We start from the raw sequence: 8,340 nt of genomic DNA on the forward strand, positions 1-8,340 counted from the left end.
AAAAATTACAAACAGTATAAAATCAAAACAATTAACTAGAAAAATCATTTGCTTAATTTATTGTAAACAATAAATTTCTGTCTCTGAAAACGCTCACAAAGCAAAACCAAAAAAAATGACAAATATTCCAGGTTAAAATTGAGTGAAAGGCCCCACCCCTCCGCCCACCGCCCGACTGGCCTGGTGTGGCAGCCACGCGCGCAGACATGGCGGAGAAGCTGGAGCTGAGGCTCAAGTTGCCCATGGGGGCCGAGCCCGCCGTCTACCCGTGGCCGGTGCCGGTCTACGACAAACCCCACAATGCTGCTCACGAAATCATCGCGACCATCCGGCTCAGAGATTTGGAAAGAGATAGTTTAACAGAAAAGGAATGCGTGAAGGAGAAATGGAATCTCTTGCCTGAATTTCTGCAGACAGAAATAAAGAATCAGTTATGTGACTTGGAAACCAAATTACATGAAGAAGAATTATCAGAGGAGGGCTACCGGGCTAAAGTCAAATCCCGTTTAAATAAAGATTTGTCCTTGAGAACGGAGCTCATGGTTTCATTCGGAAAGTGAATGGATGTCTAGAAAACGGGAGCCAGACAAGTGGTGAGGATCGCAGAGTGGAAATAGCAGAGAAAAACTAGTCCCCCAGACCTGTTTCCAAACTTTGCATGCCCAGGAGAAGCAAGTCCGATGGAGAAACAAAATCAGCTGAAGTCTCATGTCCAGGATTACAAGGCAAACTACCAGGCAGACCACCATCACATCTCATTTCACAAGGGGCCCTGCCAAACAGAAGCCTGAGGAAGACCCTGAAAAAGCAAAATCAGATTATTCTGTCGATGAAGACGAAAAAGACCAGGAGGAAGAGAGATGTAGAGTTACATCCAGAGAGCGAGTTGCTGGACCGCTCCCTGCAGAAGAACCGGGAAGAGTAAGACCAGGAACACACGTGGAAGAAGAAAGAGATGATAAAGTAAACCCTGGTCACCTCCAGGAAGAAAAGAGACTCAGAAGTCAAACCGAAGGACTAACACCTAAACAGAAATCTAAGGAGGAGCCAGACAGAGATGCGAGGCCCGGAGGAGCTCAGCCTGAAACGAATGAAGGAGAAGACTAAGTTGAAAAGAGGCATAGAAGTGAACCCAAAGATCTAGCTAGCAAACGGACACCAGAAGGAAAAGAACCTGAAAGAGTAAAACCACAATTTTCTGATGAGAAAGATGAGGATGAAAAGATAAACAGATCCCAGATATATTACTGAAATATCTACAGAAGTGCTTCTAAAAAGAGAGGAGTCTCTTCCTAAACATCACCACTGGGCTTCCCTGGTGGTGCAGTGGCTAAGAATCCGCCTGCCAGGCCATTTCGTGGACGATGGGTGTGCAAGAGCATCTGCGGGTGCCACGCGGGAGGGGATTTGAACCTCTGCGTTTCTAACCCGAGATCTCGAAATGCATCGTGATTCCTGTCCATTGGAGTGTAAAGTTTATGTAGGTAATCTTGGAAACAATGGTAACAAGACTGAGTTGGAATGAGCTGTAGGCTATTATGGACCACTCCGAAGTGTGTGGGTTGCTAGAAACCCTCCTGACTTCACTTGTGTTGAATTTGAAGATCCCCAAGATGCAGCCAATGCTGTCCGAGAACTAGACGGAAGAACACTATGTGGCTGCCGAGTAAGAGTGGACCTGTCGAATGGGGAAAAGAGAAGTCGAAATCGTGGCCGCCTCCTTCTTGGGGTCGTTGACCTCGAGATGATTATCGGAGGAGGAGTCCTCCACCTTGCCACAGATCTCCAAGACGGAGAAGCTTCTCCCGCAGCTGGAGCAGGTCCCTTTCTAGATATAGGAGAAGAGAGGGATCACTGTCCCAGGATAGAAATCACAAGCCATCCCGATCTTTCTGTAGGTCTCCTAGCCGATCCAGGTCAAATGAAAGGGAACAGAAGACCACTTTGCAAGAGGAGTGGTGCACAGGAAATAACTTCATTCGACAGGTGTATGTACAGAAAATTCAAGTTTTGTTTGAGACTTCATAAGCTTGGTGCATTTTTTAAATGTTTTAGCTGTTCACATTTGTTTGTCTCTTGGAACAGTGACACATAAAGGTGTAATTCTCTGTGGTTTGAAATGGATCACATGAGGCATGTAATATGAAGAATTGTTACTTTACAATGTTCCCTTAAGCAAAATTGAATTTGCTTTGAATTTTTAGTCTTGCCTAGACTGATAATAAAACTCTAACTCCTGACCAGCTTAAAAAAAAAAAAAAATTTGAGTGAAAGACACTAATAAACACACCAAAAAAAGAACAGCAAGGTCAATAAATACTTGAAAAGATATAATAAAAATATGAGTTAAAGTAAAATATTTTATTTGTATTATATTGGCAAAATTGTTAAGAGTTATTACGGATGCAGAGGAAAGATTATCCTGCTACACCTTCAGTGAGGGGATAAGATGGAGGGCAAATTCTTTCAAGAAGCAAAAAAAACCAAGAAGTGTGCAGAAAGCCGTAAAAACCCCTTGATCTAACAATTCTAATTTCACTTAATTATTCTGAGAACATGTTTAATAATAGGAATAGTTTGTACACTATTGTTTATAAGCTATTAAAGAATAAAGCGTTTGATTTGTATTTATTGTCATGAGAATATGTGCATGTTATGCTGTTCATTTTTAAATGATCAAAAATGTATTCAGAATAATCTCCTTGTTAGAAATAAGACTATGCATACATACATACACACATATATACATACCTTCTTATAGTAGCAACTCATAATACATACACACGCACATATATATGAACATATATATGTGCCTATATAACAGGTTGTTAACTAAAAATAATTATCTTTAGGTGGTAACATTGATGGGTTTAATATATTCTTTATTTATTGCATCTCGTCATTGTTTTAGTGAGTCTCTATAGCTTTTAATAAGAAAATAATACAAACTATAATAAATTATGTTAAGCAAAGGAGTAGGTGAGGATAAAGAAGACAAGCTACAAACAAACAAGACAAAAATGTAGTCAGTTAATTTATATCATGAAGTCTAAATACCTGAACACCAGTCATCACTGGTATTGTATGAATTCTTCATTTATGTTTGCTAATGTTAAGGGTAGTATAGTCTTGTCTGTTGGAAAGTATTGATGAAACAAATTTAGGTTAAAAGTTTTAATAAATCTATCCGCAGCTTCCCATAATTACAAACACATATGTGAATCTTTTGTACATAGGGATTATATAAAAGATGACACGGGCTTCCCTGGTGGCGCAGTGGTTGAGAGTCCGCCTGCCGATGCAGGGCACACGGGTTCGTGCCCCCGTCCAGGAAGATCCCACATGCCGCGGAGCGGCTGGGCCCGTGGGCCATGGCCGCTGAGCCTGCGCGTCCGGAGCCTGTGCTCCGCAACGGGAGAGGCCACAACAGTGAGAGGTCCACGTACCTCAAAAAAAAAAAAAAAGATGACACATGCCAAACAATTCTTCCATCACTGTTGAACTTGAAAAGGTTCCTTTGCATCTGAAGTTTAAAGAACCTCTGACATGTGGTTATGCATTTTTGCTTCATGAAGTACATCCCTACTTCTACTTTCTGCACCCTTCAGTTGATGCACTGACTGCTCAGTTCCCCATATTCCTTTGGACAATAAAGTGATGTTAAGGTTAATGTCTGCTATATCATTCCTTTTGAGCCTCTGTAAACATCTTGCTCCAAACTATTTCCCATAAATATTTATTTAAGATTCTAATAGCAGGCCCTTCCCATTTTACTATATCCTTGATTTCTTGCTTGGCAGGTTGGTTAGGTTATGTGACTACATTTTGGGTTATCCTTTTTGATATTCAGCGTTGACATATGACTCATAGGTGGCCTGGTTTTGTAAAGACGTGCAAAATATATGAAAGGAGTATTTTGAAAGGGTTACATAGTATGACATAATAACAATAGAAAAAGTGTTATATGGCATGACATAAAAAGAAAAAATAATATTTGTTGAGATACAAAAGAAAGTAGAATTATATTGGTGATAATACTCTTAACAGAAGGACATACCAATCAGTGTTTTCAGTTATATAAAATTCTTCCATCTGGTACAATTCTAGCAAGAAAATAAATATTAAGGTGGAGTACTGAATCTCATTTTACAGGGTTAATAATAATAATAAAATAGAGTGGAGAAAATCTATTCTCGTGTGCTCATTTCTTTTGCAACAGCATACAGCTGTGTTCTATCTTTTATTGTGTATATTAAGAATTCTATTTCTTTAAACTTTGATCATGTAATTTTCTTACATCTGGTTTTATTTGGCACTTGCTAGAGAGTGTGTATAAAAGGTTAGTTGAACATGTACACTCAACTATAGTAAAAAGAGTGTAGATCTTTCATAAAATATACATGTATAATATTTATATGCAATTTAATTGCTATTTATATTGACAATAAATACCTGTCAGTGTGGTTTAAAATGGTTTAAACTAGTTAAAATTATAAGATGTTATTTTAATTCTGAATCTTACTTTTGGTTGTTGCTACCAATCTATTCCATATATATTTAATCTACTACCACATATATCTTAAAATATGTTTATTTTTTCTGTATCTTAGCGTTGATCATTAAGCACTGTAATTACAGGTTGAGACTTCAGATTCTGGTCAACTCTGTGACCCTGAGCAAGTAACTAAACCTCTCATTACTTAGCTGAAAATGGGTTTAATCATAGCATTTACATCATAGTGTGATTGTAAGCATTCAAAGTGATAATGCACATAAACTATTTAGAATGCTGGGTGGTATGTAAACACTCAAAAATGTTACCTGTCATTATTATTTACCTTTATGATTACATTGCATGTGTCCTCTTGTGAAGTAAGAATTTACTATCTCCTTAGAATCAATTATTTTAGGTTAAAGTGAATCTGTAATAATTATCAAAACTGTTATTCAGCAAAATTTATGAATATTGAATTCCAGAAGTTGCCCAAATGCTGTATTATTTTTTCCAAAGTAACTGTTCTAATCTTTACTCACTGAAAGGGCATTTATTTGAATAAAACATAAGATACACAAGAACAGAAAAAAGTAGAATGGTGTCTCCCTGTTATAAAAAGGAAAAATAAGATTATTCATATATGAATATTGAAATATGATATTGGAGATGAAAATAAGACCCTTAAGAGAGTCTTAAGAGTCTTAAAAATAAGAATATTCTTAATAGAATTTTTACTTTAGAACCATTTAAATTTTATATATTTGATTTATAAAAAGAAAAAAGAAAAAAATGAGGCTAACACATAATGTAAACATGCACAAGAATGCATTATTTCAGATAACTTTGAAATACAGCATGGTGACTGTGCCTTAAGGCAGCTAGTCTCCAAGGAGATATATTCCATTGCTTGAAATAATAGGTACTATATAGGTTAGAGATATGTTCAATAATTTGATACCTGAATCTTTCACTTCAGTACCACAATATTATGTTTTTAACTTCAGGATAACCCCCATGAGATCTTAAGAATTAAATGATGTGTAAATGAATGTTTCACAACACTTGATTTTCTTCACTTTTCAGAAAAAGATATTAATGATAAATATTTTAAAATATGTTAAAACCACATGAAATGTTACCACACAACATGACAAAAATCATTTTCAAGTGCCAAAGGCAACTGAAACAACATACCACGAAGAATATGAAAAGGCAAGTCACTGACTAGGAGAAAATATTCACAACACATACATCTGAGAAAGAACTTATATCTAGAATATACAAAGAACTCTTACAGCTCAATAATAAAAGGACAAACAAATTTAAAAATGGTCACAAGATTCTAACAGACACTTCATAGAAAAAGATGTACAAGTAAGCACATGGAAAAGTGTTTGACATCATGGAATGCAAATGAAGCTGCAATGGGATACCACCGCATATTCACTAGAATGGCTAAAATGTGTTGACCAGTATGTATGACTCTCGCACGTTGCTGCTGGTGATGTAAAATGGTACAACCACTTTGCAAATTTATTTGCAAGTTTCTCCTAGAGTTAAACATTCACTCTTATAATGCAAGAGAATTAAATACATATGTTCATAGAAAGACTTTACACAAATAGTCATAGCAGCTTTACTTATAACGGCCAAAAACTGGAAAGAACTCAAAAGTCCATCAACAGGTAAATGGATAAACAAAAGCTGGTATATCCATACAAAAGAATACCAACCAGCAATGAAAATGTTTGAACTACACACAACAGTGATGAATCTCAAAATCATTATGCTAAGTGAGAGAAGCCAGATATAAAAGAGTACATATAATATGCTTCAATAACATGAAATTCTAGAAAAAGCAACTCTAGTTTATAGGAACAGAAAGCAGGTCAGCACATGCCTAGGACTGGGAATGTAGGGGATTGACAGGGAAAGAGCACAAGGAAACCTATAGAGTGATGGAAATGTTATATGTATATCTTGATTGTGGTAAAGAGTACCAGAAATATACATTTGATGAAACTCTTCAAGCTGTGCATTTAAAATGGGTACATTTTATTATATGTAAATTAGAGTTCAGTAAAGTTGATTAACATCTTCTGCACCTTATGAAAGGGGGGTTGAATTCCCTTTGACACTATTTCCCATGTTGAAAGTCAATTTTATTCTTTTGAATATAATATGTGTTGACTGAATCTAAAATAGCACTGAAAATATTTTCAGAGAAATTTCTCCTATTTCTCGATCTATCTATATCCACAGCTGTCTTGTAGACATCATAAATATCTGCAGCCATTTCCAAGGACCTATATGTTTGAATTAAAGTTCTAAATTTGAAAAATTATGGATTTCTGATTAAACTGGCATTTTAAGATCACACATCATCTTATTTCACACAGAGCAATAATAGGCTAAAAATTAAAAAGAAAAATAAGAACTGCCTAGAGTTCTTTTAAAAAAGAAAAGACAGTTTCACGGGCAAACAAGAAGCAAATGAAATACAAAGTGTGTGTGTGTGTGTGTGTGTGTGTGTATGTGTATTTATTTATATTACAGATCACAAAATATACTGATGTGGTAATTCACAAAGCCAGTCACAATCATCACAGTTTTTCTGTATTAAGCATCCTTTTGGTGGCATGGGACTTTTACTATCTGTCCATGTCTTTATTATCTGTCCATGTCTTAAAGTAAAGAGCATACCCTTGGACTCTTTTTTGAAAATAGCATCTTTGATTAATGAGTCTACTGTACTCATTAATCAAAGTGATGTATTACTTTTTATTTATTTTAAAATTATTGGGAAAATAATTTTTCATAGGATCTGAAAGAAATAATTCAGAGAGAGTTTATATTTGTGAATGACAATAAAGACAATAAAGAGTTTATATTTGTGAATGACAATAATGACAGTAAAGACAATGACAATGACAATTTTATTTTTTTAAAATTTCTAAACACCTTATCAAATCTACAAAATAAAGAAAAAGGATGCTTCTTGGGCTTCCCTGGTGGCGCAGTGGTTGAGAGTCTGCCTGCCGATGCAGGGGACACGGGTTCGTGCCCTGGTCCAGGAAGATCCCACATGCCCCGGAGCGGCTAGGCCCGTGAGCCATGGCCGCTGAGCCTGCACGTCTGGAGCCTGTGCTCCGCAACGGGAGAGGCCACAACAGTGAGACGCCCGCTTACCGCAAAAAAAACAAAAAGAAAAAGGATACTTCTTTTGATTACACAAAAATTCCAATTTTAAAAGTAACATACTCCCTTTATAGAAAAATTTAAGAATTACAAAATGATTTAAAACAGAAAAAAGCCACTATAAATATTTCATTTAACCTTTTAAAACTATTTTACATGCTTAGTTGTGATATTCCTCATATATAAATTTATATCCTACTTCTTACCTTAACATGACAAAATAACATTTTTATGTTAACTCTATTTTAATTCTTTTAAAATAGTTACATAATGTCATAGTACAGTTTCTTACTTAAAAATTCTTGTACTAATGTACATTTAAGAATTTCCAAATTTAGCTCTAATGGGTAACTTGACCTTTTATTTTTGTATTTTAAGCACTTTCATAAGAACAAATTTCCAGAAGTGAAAATACTGGATCAAATGGAACATTTTTGAAAAACAAGTGGAATACAAAACTGACCTTTAGTTGTTGCCGTTTACTATTCTCCAAATTACTTAAGTATCACAGCTCAAATGTTGTAGTGTTAAAAAGGTTTTCTATCCTTTCCACATCTGTACAGCTTTCTCTTTGTCATCAAATTCTACTTTTATATCCACTCATAATTTCAGCCTCTCATGAAGATGGCCATCAAAAGAAACATATA

At 35.7% G+C, this 8,340-nt stretch overlaps 1 pseudogene; it reads left to right on the forward strand.

The window, feature by feature from the left end:
• The first annotated feature begins 1,441 nt into the window (after positions 1-1,441).
• LOC114901327 lies at positions 1,442-2,028 on the forward strand (annotated as a pseudogene).
• Positions 2,029-8,340: the final 6,312 nt, after the last annotated feature.

This window comes from Monodon monoceros, unplaced genomic scaffold, assembly GCF_005190385.1.
Source record: "Monodon monoceros isolate NGI ecotype Baffin Bay Population unplaced genomic scaffold, NGI_Narwhal_1 Super_Scaffold_2, whole genome shotgun sequence".
Taxonomy (NCBI): Eukaryota; Metazoa; Chordata; class Mammalia; order Artiodactyla; family Monodontidae; genus Monodon; species Monodon monoceros.